This window comes from Pteropus alecto, unplaced genomic scaffold (genome assembly GCF_000325575.1).
Source record: "Pteropus alecto unplaced genomic scaffold, ASM32557v1 scaffold94, whole genome shotgun sequence".
Taxonomy (NCBI): Eukaryota; Metazoa; Chordata; class Mammalia; order Chiroptera; family Pteropodidae; genus Pteropus; species Pteropus alecto.
The window spans coordinates 399451-416203 of NW_006437736.1; the positions used below are offsets into that span (position 1 = coordinate 399451).

The 16753-nt window shown below is 48.8% G+C and overlaps 1 long non-coding RNA gene and 1 pseudogene across 1 annotated transcript in view; one reads left to right on the top strand and one right to left on the bottom strand.

The window, feature by feature from the left end:
• LOC112481886 overlaps positions 1-16753 on the bottom strand; it is a 29345-nt gene that overhangs the window by 7326 nt on the left and 5266 nt on the right. The window contains exons 2-3 of the long non-coding RNA XR_003047095.1: positions 9349-9378; positions 3729-3867 (exon numbers count right to left, since the gene is read on the bottom strand). This is a non-coding gene — a long non-coding RNA (uncharacterized LOC112481886). The remainder of the gene's footprint in view (positions 1-3728; positions 3868-9348; positions 9379-16753) is intronic.
• LOC112481946 lies at positions 13261-13379 on the top strand (annotated as a pseudogene).

Genomic DNA, 16753 nt, shown 5'->3' on the forward strand with positions numbered 1-16753 from the left:
TGCCATGACAAACAGGAAAAAGGAAAGTCGACCACTGCCTGTTTAGAATGAAAACATGATGATACATTACTCTGAAAGGAGATAAAAGCTTCATTGTGTCCTATCAATATCCATCATCACAAACAAAAAACATGGGTCTCATTCATTACAGTACTAGGAGAACCTTATGGAGACCATCTACATCACCTTAGAAACAGCCATGATAATGCACAGTGATGAGGACAGGCGAGAGCCCCAAAAGTTGCGACCCCAGTCCCGACACAGACAAGGGCTTCTTCATGAGCTCCAAGAGGTTAGGTCTCTGGGAGAGAAGATACTGTCTAAGATTCAAGGGAGGAAGCTTAGTCATTGAGCAGCTCTCCCTGGGCTCAAGGGAAAGAAGACAGCACACAGAGGAGGCCTGAGCCACCTACAGAAAGGCCAGCCCCGCACAATGGGGACCCAGGAAATGCCACTCTAGAACTGGCCAACGCTCAGCACTCCCTGCTCAGTTCAGCCCAAGTTCCCAGGGGCCACACAAGCGCCTGTTCCTCCAGGCTCCCCGCTAACATTTCCAGGTCCCAGGGCGGGAATACAAATGGAGGCCCACATACCATAAATCTAAATATTAAACAGCTAAAATTCAAACTAACAATCTTTAAAATTAATGTTCCCTCCTTCTATCCTGACAGATATATCTTCATGATGACCTGGAATAGTAGGTTTGAATTTAGAATTCTTAACCACATCTGAATTCTGTACCCAAAAGTGGCAGCATGGGGCAAGCCTGCGCTGGGCCCTTGACCCTGGCTCCTAGCATACAGCCAAGCCCCCTTCCCTTCTCACCTCTAGCTCCTCTCAGCATGTGCAGGGCCTCTCCCACAAAGGGGGTGCCCATCCCAGCCTGCACATCCAACTTCCAGCTACAGCTGCCAGAAATGGCCACTCCTTGGCTACCTGTTGGGACAGGCCAACCACAGGACATCACCTTAGATAGTAGCTGGTCCTGGAACCTGGCTCAGTACCCTCTGGGCAGGAATTCTAAAGTAGCAGACACCAGAGAAAAGTCTAGAAGAGGAATGTGGGCTCAGGGTGAGCACATCCCATTAGCCCACGGGAAGGGACATGGCCAGAGGTGGAGGTCCCTCTTACACGTGTCCACAGTACAGCCTCTCTCTGGCTTTTGATTGTATTTTTCAATAGCCAAGAGCTCTGACTTCCAGGGTCAGAGGAGAGGCCTTACATCTCAGAAGATTTATGCCTTCATAGGCAAAAGAAAAAGGTACAGTTGGAGTCCAGAGAGGACAAGCAATTTATCCAGACTTGCACAGTGAACTGGCCTCAAACAGGCTCCAGGCCCCAGCCTCCTGACCCATCCACCCCTCCACCGTCCCCAGCCACCCTTTCTGATGGAGGGTAGAAGCCTTCCTTCTCCTCCACTCACGTTCCAGGCTTAGTTTCTCTCTTGCAATAGTGCTGACCTCGCCAAACTCCAAAAGCTCCGAGAGTGTCTTCAGCGGGTAAGGGAAGGCGGCTGTCTCAGTGAGTGTCTAGACCTGCCTAACAAGAAGCATCAGTTTGGACTGGCTTCCAAGCTGATGGCTGAGAAAGCTGGCTGGTAGCCAACAACTGCCTGCCCCGCTAGTGCCCAAAGAAATGTCTCTGGGACAGCTTGCAGACTTCTCCCGGGCCGAAGGAACCCTGTCCTGCTTGCCCTTCCTGCCATGGACTGCCACAGACACAAATTCAGCGGTGTGCTGGGGCCACCTCCTACAGGCTCATGAGAGCCAACCACATGCATCTCTTCTCAACTCCAAGTTCAGTGAGGCCACACCAACACCCTGAACTCAGTCATGGTGGGAGTGTTTACACCACAGAAATAGGCAAATGCTACAAATTAGGGATTTTTTTAACAAAGAGTTGATTGTCAAACATTTACCAGCATACCACATACCATAAACCTGTAGGTATGGTGTGTGCACGGAGGTTCGCTAACGCACACCTTCGAGACACAGCCGTAGCCCCTACATTGCAGGTATATGTGTATGTCCACATACGTATTCTTACATGCACACACACACACACACACAAGAGGTTCGCTAACGCACACCTTCGAGACACAGCCATAGCCCCTACAGTGCAGGTATATGTGTATGTCCACATACATATTCTTACATGCACACACACACACGCACACGCACACGCACATGCACGTACACTTCTGAAATTAGATCCACTCTACTAGGCCTTGAACTTGGTCCCAAGTGTATGGACATGACAAGGACATGGACTATCCTGCAGGACGCCCTCAGTAGAGACAGGGTCATGAACAAGGAAACGGAGGGCTGCTGAGAAAGATGACAAAGCCGCACAAAGGCGTGGAGAGGACGATGCACTAGCTCAGGGCGGGGACACAGAGGAGAGGGTTTCAGCGAGGCTGTTTGTGCCCATCACACACGTTCCTCTACGTACTTAGCCTACGTGCACTCGTAGACCCGTCTGTGCACTTACATGCACAGGTAAGCACAGAGATGTGTATACTATGTCACATCTATGTGGACACATGTACCATATGTGCATGCATGTGCCTACATGTGTGCACCTATATGTACCCAAAACATCTGTCAGAACAAGGGAACACAACACTAGGGCAGATGGCCCGTTTTTGTCACCAGGCGTACCCAGCCCTGAAACGCTAAACCTGGCCTTCCTCCCCGCTCTCTCTCCCTCCTGCTCTTCCTCAGTGTCTGTCATTACCTCTCTGTCTCTCTCTCTTTCAGTCTCCCCCTCTCCCTCTCTCTTGCCCTGGCTCCCTTCCACTCTCTCTCCTTGTTTTCTCTCCCCTCTCCCTTTCCCTCTGAGTTACCAGTCTAAGGCTCACCTCACCCACGCGGTTATGCAAAGGATTCCAGGGGGAATAAGAAGGAGATGGTAAGATCAACCCAGGTACCTTCTCGGCCACTACTGCTTGAAGCGGAGAAGGAAAGGGGACCATGGCTGGGCTCTCTGAGGCAGCCCTCTGCCAAGAGACGACAAGAGTGACGTCCGGCGTAAGGGGGAAGAGAGTATCTCTTCCCATCCCGTCAAGGCAGGAAATCTGGGATGACCTGTCATGGCCCCTGAACTGTTCAAAATCTTATAGGCGGTGGGGGTGAGTGAAACTCAGGGGGTGGGGAGGAGAGCCAGGGGAGGGAGAGAGTTGAACTTGAGCTAGACTACTATTTCTTTGTCACTCCCTCACTTGAAAACATTCAGTGGCTCCCTAGTGCCCTCACAGTAAAGCCTGCAATGCCCTCCCTTGTCAAGGCGCTGGGATTTATGGAGAGCCTACAATGTGCCAGGCACTGCAGATCATACATATCCGATAAGGTTGTTATGAGGAGTAAATGGATTTAAAGCATCAGCACCGTGACTGGCACATCATAAACGTTACACAGCACTTTCTATACAAGTGAACACTCAAGAAATGTGCCGTTGCACCAAGACGCACTCAGAGTGTGGCGGAGCTGTGTCCAGAGTTCTCAGTCATACCCACTACTCTGTCCCACTTCTGTCACCTACATACACAAAACCTGCAGGGTCATGGGTACGTTAATGGAGGCTGCACAGGGCACAGAAGGGCAAGGAGAGGGAGGGGGTGTTCTCCCTGGCAGGGGCGAGGGGGCACAGGGTGCAAAGGCAGTGCCGGGAGAGGCTTCGCAGTCCTGAGTGGGAAAGCCCTCCAGAGCTGGAGCTTGGGCTGTACCCACCTCCGTCCTGGTGCTGCCCAGCCTGCCTCTCAGGAATGCTGCAGGACTGTCCCGATGCCTGTCACTCATTCATTCATCCCCACGCTCTGTGCACAATGATGCGGGGAGCACCAATCCAAATAGACACGGCTCCAGGCTCCTGTTCCAGAGTGGAAGAGGGAAAATGAGCAAGTTCAGAGTCAAATAATTAGATAAGCACAAGTTATCATGAGTGCTGTGAAGTCAATGCATTGGGGCAATAATGAAAGATAATAATAATAACAGGGCTTGAGGCCTCTCCTTTGGTTACCTAAAACTTAGCGTCTTAAAATAATAATAACTGTTTTATTATCTCTCACAGTTCCGTGGGCTCGGCCGGACAGTTCTTCTGCCTTACACGATGATGACTGAGGCTGCAGTCACCCGAGAACTTGACCGGGCTGGAGCAACCAAACTGGCTCAATCGTGTGCTGTAGTCAGTGCTGAATGTGGGCTGGGAGCTCCGCCAGGGCTGTTGACCCAAACTCCTCATTTCTATCCCCTGTGGCCTCTCTGTGTGTCTTGGGTCTCTCACAGCATAGCAAGTGGATGAAATTGAAAGCTGCCAGTTATCGGAAGGCCGAGCCTCAGAAGTGTCAGCAAGTCACCTCTGCCATATCGTCGGTCAAAGCAAGTCTCAAGGCTAGTTCCAGGGGGAGGAAATATCGAGTCCACCTCTGATGGGAGTAGCGGCATGAGCGTGCGAGGTGAGGCAATGCTTAGCCGTCCTTGAAGGCTACCACAACCCCTTGAGATAGAGCAGTCATGGGAGGCCTCTGTGAGATGCTAACTTGCAGCTAAAATTCGAAGGGTAAAGAAAGTGAGCCAGACAAAAACAGAGAAGGGAAGGGAAGAGGAGGGGAGGAGAGGAGAGGGGAGGGGAGGGGAGGGGAGGGAAGCTTCCAGGCAGAGGGAACCACATGGGCAAAGCCCCTTTGCCTCAGGCAGGAAAGAATTTGGCCTGTAAGTAGATCGAAAAGATGACTGAAATGGTTATCCCTGGTGAGCAGGGGACGAGTGACACAGGATAAAGTGGAAGAGAGGGGCAGAGGTCAGTCATCACAGAGCAGGCCTTTTGATTTTAAGCGCAAGAAAAGCCGCTGACTCAGATGTGACGGGTAAAATCACCCCTGAGCATCCCATACAAAATTCACCAAACCAGAGCCAGGGCTAGATACTGTGGGGGAACAGATTTCAGTTAGGAAAGTCCCTTTCCTGAAGCTCATAGTTTTATTTTATTATTTACTCATGATCTGTGATCTGCCCTTTTCCATTCAATTAACCTCTACTTATGCAGCCCTTCTGTGAGTAGAACAGCTTATAGTAAAAGACACATAAATAACAAGAATATTAAAGGTAGAAAAACCAAGGCCATGGAAAGGAGAAAGGAGCAATATGACAAAAAGTACAAGATTCCTGGCAGGCAAGGCGAAAAGGGAAGCATCATAAATTCTGTAGCTTTCATTGTCAAAGGCAATACCTCAACTGCTGTAGAGAGTAAAAATTTGTTCTTGCTTTCATTCTCTCCGGAGAAGAGAGAAAAAACACATGAAATAATAATTAACACCTCAAGCCGAAAAGTGCAGAAGGCCAAAAGACCACCCCAGACAGAAAACGAGATGGAAAGACAGCAGAAAAGGGCAGGTGGGAGAGCACAGGCATCAGAGGTAGAAAGGCCTGTCCCTGAAGCCCGGCTTCACCCTTCACCAGCTGTGTAACGTGTGCAAGAGACAGCCTCCCTGAGCCTTCATTTCCTCATCTGCAAAATGGGTTCCATAATACCTGCACAGGTCTAGCAGCTGGGATGCTCTGAGGAGACACTGAATATGAAAGCTCCCAGCACGGTGCCTGGATGGAGCCGGTGCTCAATAAAGAGTAATAATAATCAGAGCAAGAATCTATTGAGCTTTCCCTTAGTGCCAGGCATTAATTTAAACATTTTACATCTTAATGCTAACAGCAACATTATGAGATAGGTCCTATTATTATCCCCATTTTATAAATGAGGAAATGAGGCACAGAGAGATTAAGATATGTACTCAAGGTCACAAGCAGGAATATGGTAGAGTATTCCAGGCAGTCTATTGGCTTCAGAGCTCATGTCTTCAGCCCCACATGAACCCACTTCTCCATAGTGCCACAGTGTTCTCCTTGTACCCTTCTCTCTACCTTTATCCCCCATTACACACCCACTCAGTCTGCTAGAGTGCTCACGGCCGAATGGGAGCCCCTCCCTCCATGGAGCCAAGATTCTGGTCCCATTGGCTCGCCTCGCTCTTACCTCCTTCCCACATTTCGCCTCTCTCTTGCCTTATCTCTGTCCTGTAGAGTTTTTGAAAATCACACTAACCTTTCTTTTACAAGACAGTCCTTTAGAGTCCATTGCTTCTGCTGAAGGGACTGGCAACAGGTTAACAGAAGTGAGAATCAAAGCTAACCATGAAGGATGAGAAGGATTCTTCCCATGGACTTCTTGACAGGAGAGACATAACTCACTTATCACTTGCTTGGTACATGGCAAGGCCTAGTAATCTTATGAATTGAATAAAGGTTATTTGAATTGAATTGAGTTGAATTGAATTGAATTGAACTGAATTGAACTGAGTTGAGTTGGACTGAAATGCAAGGTTGAATGGATGGAAGATGGAAGGATAGACAGATGGATGACTGGATGAGTAGATAGCTGGTTGAAGAAATGGAAAAATGAATGGATTTTTAGATGCTAAGATGATAGATGGATGGATGGATGAATGGATGGATGAATGGATGAACGTACGTAGATTTGGTGACCACAGCTGGTAGGAAAATCTGGTAACTGAAAGCATAGAAGTAGGAATGTCCAAGGTGTGTTTGAGTAACACTGAACATATCGGTGTGACGGAGGCAGAGGGCTCACATCAGGGAGAAATAGAAAAAAACTAAACACCCACCTTGCCCCTCCCATAGGGACAGATGGGAGTGCTGGGAGGGTGCTTACAAGCTGTGTGCTTGGTGGCTGCTGGGAAGGGAGGAGTTAACTGAAGGATGGCTCCCTGGCCAGCTGCGACCACGGTGACACTGACAGATTACAGCGTGTCCTCCGCACTAATAACACTGCGGCGTCCTCCGCCTGCTGCTCTGCTGCTCCCCAGCCAGCTCCGGCTCCAGTGGATCAATACCAAGAGGTGCACGCTGAAAACCCTCAGCCAATTCCCTCCAAGGCTTGGACGCGTTAACGCACAGACCCGCAGAGTAGAAGGGACCTGAGGGAGCAGTTCATTCCCTGGACTGGGAGCTCCCTGGGCCAGGGACGGTGTCCCACTCACGCTGGCATCCCCTGTTCCATCGCAAGGCCAGGCAAGGACAACGCTCTCCAAAAGTTTGCTGAGCAAATGAATCAACCTCCTGGCCAGGGCAGGAATCCTCACAAGAATATCTCTATAGCACATGGTCTCTCAGCCTCTACTTGCATACCTCCAACAACAGGAGGCTCTCCACCTCCCCCAAACAAATAGAGTCTTCCTTTACTGGACAGATCTGACAATTGAAATTGTCTTCTCATCACACTTAGTGAAATAAGCCAGACAGAGAAAGACAAACACCATATGGTTTTGCTTTTATGTGAAATCTAAAAGAAAACAAAAACAGATTCATAGAAATAGAGATCGAACTGATGGTTGCTGGAGGGCAGGTGGGGTGGGGTTGGGGACAAGTGAAAAAGGTAAAAGAGAATATAGTCAGTGAGACTGTGATAACTTTGCATGGTGACAGATAACTAGACTTAGCATTGTGATCATACTATAAGGTATATAAATGTCAAATCACCATATTGTACTCCTAAGACTAATATAATATTATATACCATATTATATACCAACTATACTTAATTTTTTTTAATTTTTAATCATCTTCTCTATTGTGAGTTAATCTCACCTCCCCCTTTATTTGTCCACAAACTTCCAATTTCTTCTATTTTCCAATTTCTTCCCCTATAGTCACCTCTATTCCCCTCGCCCAAACCTTCCAGTAACCCCGTCCTCATCTCTCGGGGTGCTGCAATCACATGACTGAGGAGGGAAAAGAAGGGACTTCGCATCCATTGAACACCTGCTCTAGGTGAGTTACATCTGACGTCTACACAGGTTGTCTCATGTAATCTTCATGAATGCCCTGTGAAGTAGGTGCTATTCTCCTCGTCTCACGGATGAGGACCCCAAGGCTCAGAGAAGTTAAGTAAATTGCCTGGAGTCACTCAGACACACAGTGGCAGAGCCAGGGCTTGAATCCGGGTCCGTGGGATTGCACCATGCCACTGTAGCTCGGGGACACACAGCATGAACACTTCCTATGTCTTGTTCTTGGCCTCAGATGAGTCTGGAAAGGACTTCGCTGGTCCTCTCTCTAATCCTCAACCCCTAGGGATGTGGAGGGACTTGCTCAAGGTCACCAGAGCTAAGGGGCTGTCCAGATTGGAAGTTCTTCCTCCGGAGCTTACTGCTTCCCTCCACGCCCCCGGCCCGAGGACAGTGGCCTCCAAATAGCGTTTCTCATGGAAGGGAACCAGGGCTCCTTGGAGAAACAGCTGATTCCAGAACTTGGAAAGGGAAAGTCCAAGATGAGCCTGGAACATCATGTTCTTCCAGGAAGCCAGGAAGTTATCAAAGACTATGAAGGCTTGACCACAAGGCTCAGTGTCTAACTCGAAGGGGCTCCCACGGGCTGGAGGAGGCCATCTGAGCATCAGAAAGAATGGGATGATGCCAGAGAACCTGCTCATTATCTTGAAAACTGGTTTCAAAACAGGGTAGGTAAGAAGCAAACGATATCTGTATTACATATTATTACACTTATTATACATAGGTCATGTTATATTGTACATATGACATGTAATGTTTCATCTACATAGAGGCTCCCTGCTCTGCCTGGGAGAGTTCTGCGCACTGTGGACACTTGTTCCCATGTAGCTGGAAACCTCTGGAGAAAGATCCCGGGCCCCCAGCCCATTCCGGCCTAGGCCTCTCCGATGCCCTTCCACTCCCCACCACCCTGCCTGTCTCTCCACAGGGAAGAACAACAGGGCAATGAACTTCTCACTGGCACTAAGGCCTGAAGAGAGAAATGACTTGCCCAGAACCCGCCGCTCAGGCCAGATCTCCTGGACGCCTGAGTCTATGGGCTCCCTGTCAGCCCAGCGCCGGCAGCTCAGTTCCAACGTGCAGCCCAATGGGCTGGAACTGCTGCTGGAGTCAGCATGAGGCAAGGACTGTCCCAGCCCCGTGGCCACCTCTCCGCTTAGTGCACCCCCAGCCCTGCCTGTCACAGTGACCCCTCAGCAGCCTCTCTTCCTCTCCTCACCCTTACTCAGTCTCTCTCCAGGCCCCACTGGTCCTCAGTCCCTCATCTCCATCTTGCCACCATACCTGGCCCCCAAGTCCCGCCCTGCATCACAAACACACACACACACATCCACGCCACCCTCCAAGCCCTTCTGCCCCTTGCTCAAACTACGATTTAATGTAACACCCTTCATGCTCACACACACACACAAAAAGTCAGGATTCAGTCCCTGCAGGCTGTTCCCAGAACCCACACTTGTGATTCACACGCACTTGTCTTTTCTTACCTTTTGTGCTTGAGTCTGGATGGAAGATCTCTAGAAGAAAACATAAGAAACTAGTAAGAAACGCGTAAGTAGTCACCTCCGGGGAAGGAGGGCTGAAAGCAGGGATATAAATAAGAGCGAGCAACTTCACTTGGTAACTTTTGAATTTGGTAACATAGCATGAAAAATCTATATAAAATTAACCAATTTGTTTTAGCGAAGGTGACCATTCAAAAGCAAAACAGGAAAAAAAAATGTCCTGACACCACCTCACTCGTTCTACGACCTTGAACCACTTACTTAAGCATTCCAAGCCTCAGTTTCCTCAGCTATAAAATGGGGGTGATAATAGTTCCTGCCTTGCAAGGTAGGTAAGAAGGCAATGCCCAGGAAGCCCTTAGCACCATGCACGGTAAATAGTCCGTGTTCGGTAAATGAGTGGTGGTCTTTTTTCTGTTCTCCTTTTCCATGAAACTCTGAACTCCTTGACAGCAAGAACCAGCGTTCAGTTTTGGATCCCAGAGCTTAGCACGGCTCCTGGCATGGCTGAAAGTCTTAAAATATTCTCTGACATTTAAGGACACAATTCACAGTCTTCGGGATAGCCTTCAAGGCCCCTCTGGCTGCCTTGCTTTCTGTCTGGCGGCACCTCTTACCTGCCCTCAACTGCATGAGGACCTATAATAGCTTTCGCTTCTGTGCACACACCTCTGCCCGACTCTCCTTCCCTCCACCTTCATGCTCCTTTATTTGCCTGGTGATCTGCACACTTGTTTCATCCTTCGAGAGCCAGCAAATGTTCCCTCCCCTGTGTAACCTGCGGCTCCGCCTCTGGTAGACTCAATCACCCCCAACACTTAGTACAGACCTCTGAGCAAGCCAGCCCTGTATTGCTCACCATTTACCCTCTGTCCTCCCCACTGCTCTAAAAGCTCCAGGAGAACAGCGGCTGTGTTTTTCATCTCTGTATCCCTAGCATTTAGTATGCAGAAGGCATAACTTAGGAAATGTTTGTTGAATGAATGAATGAATGAATGAATCACTGCTGACCACTCAGCCACCTGGCAGCCTTCAGAAGCCAAGTTATGGTGAGTCACTCATGCCCTGCCCAAGCCTCATGGTGAAAGCAGTGACCTCTCTTTGCAGTCTCTCGCACCAGCCCATACCCAGAGGCTGCGTCTCAGCCTGAGTGCACCCAGAGAGGCTTCCGGGCTGGCCGAGAAACTGCGACCGGTGCGCCATCCAGCACTGTAACCTCGGAGAAGGCTGAGCGGCCTGCAGGGAGCCCCCGGCCTCTGTTCTCCCTGCTGCAGAGGTCTGCTGAGGCCCCCCGCCAGCGCTGTGCTAGCAGTGGGTACAGAAAGACAAATAAGACAATCCCTGCTCTCACGGACAAAGAATAGCGTGGAGGAGACAGATGTTGTGTCCAACCCGTTCAATTCACCACCTGTGATTCACCGAGTGCCTACCATGTGCCACTCTACTCTGTGCCTTTCCACAAGTCTTGTCACTTCTTTTGTGCCTCAGTTTCTTCTTCAAATGGGGGTGGAAAGATTCACCTCGTCTAATATATCAGGATACATGTGGCAAATGTAACCACATAATCCATGTAAATTGCTCAGCTATGAAAACCTGTACCAATGTTGTTGTCATTGCCGTTGTTATTTATATATCTTAATATAGCAATAACGAATAACTGAAGCAGCCACAGTGACTTGCACATAGTAGATGTTTGATTGATATTTGATGCATTGAAGTGCAGTCCAGGTGACGGTTGTGACTTTTCATGCCTTGTGGAACAGCACCATCCTGTGGCCATAGCTCAGAACACAAGGACCCTATGGTAAACAGGCACCGGGCCTGGTGGGTAGGGGCTGCTGGGAACCCCATAGGGATCGTTTTAGGACAAATGCAAGGAAAGTTGGTCTGACACCACAGAACAAGGAGAAATTTCTTCGCCCTCAGAGGTGGTACAGGCTCAGAGTATAAACAGGTACAATAAAGGTTTGAAGCAAGACTGCAGATTATTTATCTACAAAGGGGTCTTTGAGAGATTTGGAGTGCCCAAGGAGTGGCCCAACCTTGCATCAGGTGGTCTGGCCTGACCCTGTGGACACAGCTGCTCATCCTTCATCTACGAAGACTTGAACTTTGCTCTGCCACTCACGAGCTGTGTGACCTTGAGCAGACCGCTGCCCTCTGAGGGCTCCAGTTTTCTCATCTGTGCAATGAATGAGGTTATAACCCCTGCACTGGCTACCGGAAAGGATTGTTGCAACAGTCAAAGGGGAAGAAAAGCACAACTAGTTCATAAACAGTAAAATGCTGTACAAACATGATGGATGATTATTAGTACAATATTTCCAATAATAGTAATAACTGGCATTTATTGATTTTCTCACTGTGCTAAACCCTTTACCATATAATCTCATTTAATTCCCCAGAAACTATATAAAATAGGTACTTTCAAGACGCCCATTTTGCAGACGAGGACACTGAGGTTTAGAGAACTTTGAAATTTTGCCCAAAGACACACAACCAATAAGGAAGCCGAGGTCTGAACTCAGGACAGTGGGACCCCCCAAGTCGGGTAGCCATGCACAATACTGTATCACCGCAAGAGTTCCAGCCACCGAACAGGGTGTTAAAGGTGGTCCCTCATCCTCAGTGGTAGGTGTCTTGAAGAAAACAAAACAAAAAAAACATTGACATTTCTCCTCTTTTTCCCAGGAAATTCTGCTTCCTTCTCACCTCTATCTCAGTATCTCTTTAGACCTCAGAGCCCTTGGGCTCTGCACTCAGGGTCCTGCTCACAGCGAAAGTCAGAAAATCCCAAAACATTCCCTTCTTGGGTCCAAGCCTGGAAAAGGGCCATGCATGCTCCTATGAAGGGCTGGCAAAGGCAGATGGGGGCACAGGTTCCCTTCAAGGTCCCTGTCAAACAGATGGTACCAATATCTGGTATGAACCATCGTAATGAACCCCATGTCTAGAGTCTTCCTGGGCTTATGAGCTTCCCCCTATCCATTTTCTCACCACTTGGCCCTCGGAACATTCCTTTGATGTCAGAATCCTTAGCCCTACTTTACAGATAAGGAAACTGAGATTCAAAAAGATAAAATAACTTACCCAAGGTCACGTGCAAGTAAGTGGCAGAGAGGGGACTCAAGTTCAAGATTCCAGAGTACAGATGCTCCTGACTCCGGAGGCCCCCACCTATTTCCGGTTGACAGTCCTGGTTCTAGGCCTAGTTGTGCCATCGGCTGGCTGTGTGACCTCAGACAAGCCACTGAGCCTTGGTTACTTTATGTCAAGAGATCCCTGCCAGCTCTAACTCTGTATCCTCTATTCATGTCCTTGAGCCATAAAGATGAGGGTGTCCAGTAGTATCCACAGGATTTACAGAGAAGCAGCTGTGACTTCACCTCCCTTGGGAAGTTTTTCCTGACTACCCAAGGCTGAGTTATTATCCTTCACTGTGCTCCCACGGCACTCACGACATTACACGGTAATTTATCTATAAATACTCAGAGGGCCAGGCAGCAAACATACATGAATGTGAAGAAAATGTCAGATGTGATTCAATTGGGAGCAGTGGGGACTGTGGCAAAGTAGCATGCCCCTGGCAAAGTGCAGCCCCTACTCAACCCCAGCTTCTTGTCGTCATGCAGCAAAGCCAGCCCAATGTTGCTAGATCTTAAGAGAAGCCAAAACTCTGAATCTTTATGTGAAATCTGCTTTTTAAATGTAGACTTAATATTTCTTTCGTTAAGTACTGCATAGGTACTGCAGCCCCTGGATTAGCCACACCTACTTTCCCACTAAACCCCAGGCTACTCAAGAGCATTATTGGATCTGTCTCTGAACCCTGGGCAACCAGCTCAGGGACTGGATCCTCATATGTGATCAGCGACTACATTTAACATGTTGCAAGTCTATGGCCATGCTACCCTGAACAAGCCTGATCCCACCTGATCTCAGAAGCTAAGCAGGATCAGGCCTGGTTAGTACTTGGATGGGAGACCACCTAGGAAGGCCTGTAGGCATGAAAAATAAAAATAAATAAATAAGGGATTGTAAGGTGACAAGGTCCTTGCAATCTGTGAGGTCAACCAAGGGTTGCCTTGCCTTAAAAAAAAAAATTTTTTTTTTAAATGTCACAAGATCTTGTCCCAGTCAAAGCCCCCACAGGCTTCTGGTGACCAGGCCAATCCGACTGCCTCGCATTAAGGGTTTACTGCTTTAAGCACATTACGCATCACCTGACTTAATTCTCGCCACTTACACTCTATGATCCCATCCATTTTATAGGTGAGGAAGCCAAAGCTTGGTCATACAACTTGCCCAAGTGGTAACTAGGATCCAAGTTCAGGTGGTCTGTCTCCACAGATGTCTGCCTGCATTGCCGTGATGCCATAGCGCCCCCACGAGACCCCCTTAAATGTCACCTGTGGTCCCTTGGCCCCAACAAGGCTCTCCAGGCACCTGCCAGGCATGGTTTCCAGTCCTGAGGACAGTGGGAAAAGAGGCACATGGCACGGAGGAGAGAACAATGCATGTGCTGCAGAAAGTGGACGTGAGATTCAAGGACGGGCACCTAGTGGCCCATGACCACAGCCAGATCAAGCCAAAATCAGCGTTTACTTTGTCCTCAGGACACCAAACTCCAGCTTCCAACAGAATAAAATGCATAGCGCAGAAAGAAAAAAGCCAAGGAGAGGCCTGAGTATTGCTCATCCCATTGAAAAGTCAAGTACTCTCTAAACTAGCTAAATGGTTCCAAAGGAAATGGGAGTCTATTTTGTCTCCTGTCGCCAGGGCTGCAAATCCTGATATATCTTCGGCCACAGAGAGAAGCGGATGGCTCAGCACTTGGAGAGATGCCCGCAAGAGGCAGGAAATGGGGTGGATGATTCAACAGGTACCTCTCTATTCTGAGAACTGATCCTGTGACGGGTGAGTGTACATCCAGCTGAGATAAAAAATAAATTTGAATGCCAACCATTGGAATGTACAGAAAACCTCTCTTTCTTCCGGGGAACTTGAAGCGTCCTTTGGGGCTTTAATCCTTCCAGGTTTTCTATTTTAAAAAATTTACTGGGGCGACAAGGCTCTTGGGAGGCTGGGGGGCTGATGACTCAAAGGCTTCCCTTCTGGCTGCACCCCTCCAACAGAATGATAAAGAACTGCAGTTTCACAGAGTCTGCCAGAGGCATCATGTCCACGATTCTCAATCTTTCTCATCTGTAAAATGGGGGCAGCGATTTCCACATCGCTGAGATGGCAAAGTTTGGTACAAACCCACAATTCCTTACCTGAACCTTGGGGCTCGATGTGTCTGATAACTTAGAAGTCTTTGGGTGTCATAAAGTTTTATAGTGGGCCCACCATATAGTACGTAATTTGCCTGGCCAGCTCTGGGACATACTCCATAAACCCTTTACTTTTTCCACAGCAGAATGTATGACTAGTCATACTAAAGGAAATAAAATAAAGACTATAAATAACGTCGCATTCAATTCACATCAGGTTTGCTGTCAAACGTTTGCCCCCAAACGTTTGCCCCAACCTCCTGAGAAATTGTTTGGTTTTCAGAGCCAGCTTTGATTGCAAGCACACATTCCGACTGTACCTTTACAGGTTGGCTGACCTGAGGAAGACATTGCTCCTCAATGCACCTCAGTTTTCTCATCTATAAAATGGAGTGATAATCCCTATAGTGGTTCTTAGAAGGCGTGTAAGGAGATGCAGGTTACTGCTCTGGAAGAGTGCTGGCCCCAAGGAGGGGTCCTCAGAAGGAGACCCTGGTGAATCCATCACAGTTTGAGGTATATCTGCACGCAAGGCAAGGGCAGATTCCCTTTAACCAAGCTTGTAAGGCTGACGCATAAACAGAAGATCCATCCACTGATGGGGAGATCAGGGTATACAACTGCCAGCAGGACGGGGTGTTTTTGTCAGCCTAACCAGCACATATTTCCCTGCAGTAAAGCTCCGTGAGGATTCATGGTCTCACAGGGCTGCTTGGTGTGAGGGAGTCATAACAAGGGACAGCGTTACTCTGAGGCAGCAATTCTCAGCAGACGCTCATGAGGGAACAGAGAGCCTTGCCCAGAAAATGGGGATGATGTGCCGGCCAGTGCAGCCAAGAACCGGCTCCCTGGACAATGCCAGCCTCTGGCTCTGTGACTCCCCACTTCCTGTACTTCCATTCACTCCTCTGATCAGCTTTCCTTGGTAAACCACAATCACAATCCAGGCCTCCTCCCAATCAAACTTCCTCAGAAACTCTGTCTGGCATTTGCCCTAAACTCTTCAGTCACACATTTGCAGACAGACAACCAACTGGTGATGTCTAGAAAAGGACAGTTTACATCTGTGGCAGATCTGATGCTCCTCGGATGGCCACAACCACATCTCCCACTCCTCATGCTCTTCCAGAGCCTCGCACCTTGACTCTGGGCAAGCTTGGGACTTGCTGGTAGCTAACAGAAGGGGTGGCGGTGATGCTGCGTACCTTTCAAGGCCAGAACAAAGAAGGCCATGCAGCTTCTAGCCTGTTAGCCAGAATACTTGCTCTGGAAGTTTTCAGCTCCCATGTAAGTAGTGTGACTGCCCTGAGGTCACCATGTTGTAAGGAAGCCCAAACTCCTTACATGAGAGAGGCCCTAAGGTGTAATGGAGAGAGAGAGAGGGGAAGGTCTGGCTGGCCTCCAGCTGCTCCAGCTCCATCCACATCAAACTACAGCAGCATGAGAGACTCCAGGCCAGATCTGCCCGACCAAGTCCTTCCCAAACTCCTGACCCACAGAAACCAAGAGAGATAATAAAAGGATCGTTATTGTTTTAAGCTGCCAAATTTTGGAGGGATGCGTTACACAGCGACAGATAACCAGAACAGGGGCAGTCTTATCTCCCTTCTCCCTAGGGTTGCCATGCCTCCCAGTTGCATGGGACAGTCCCAGTTCACATCTTTTGTCTGGCATCATTGATAGCAACTCCTTTCTCTCCCAAAAGGCCCCCAATGTGGATGGTAAATTATAAGGTCACCCTACATTTGTCCAAGTTCTTAGAGCACACTATAGATCCCGGCAAACGCCCTTCGCCTCACAGTCTAGAATAACCAATATACATGAGATGCCTCACGTACAGCGAGCATTCGAAAAATCAATGCTTGCTCTCTTGTCCCTTCCCCCTCTCCTAGTTCTGTTCTGCCTGGATGCTCAACAGTTCTTCCAAGAGATGGCTTACAGAGCAGGCTCCGCTCCCTTGCAATCTCAGAATGCCTTCTCCCAATAAACACCACCTCAGTGAAAACAGGACGTGTCATGCAAATGCAGGTGTAAGACAAGCCCAGGGCTCCCCCTTTTCACCAGATTGCTGTACTAAGCCCCCCGCCACGGGGAAATTCCGGATTTTCCCCCTA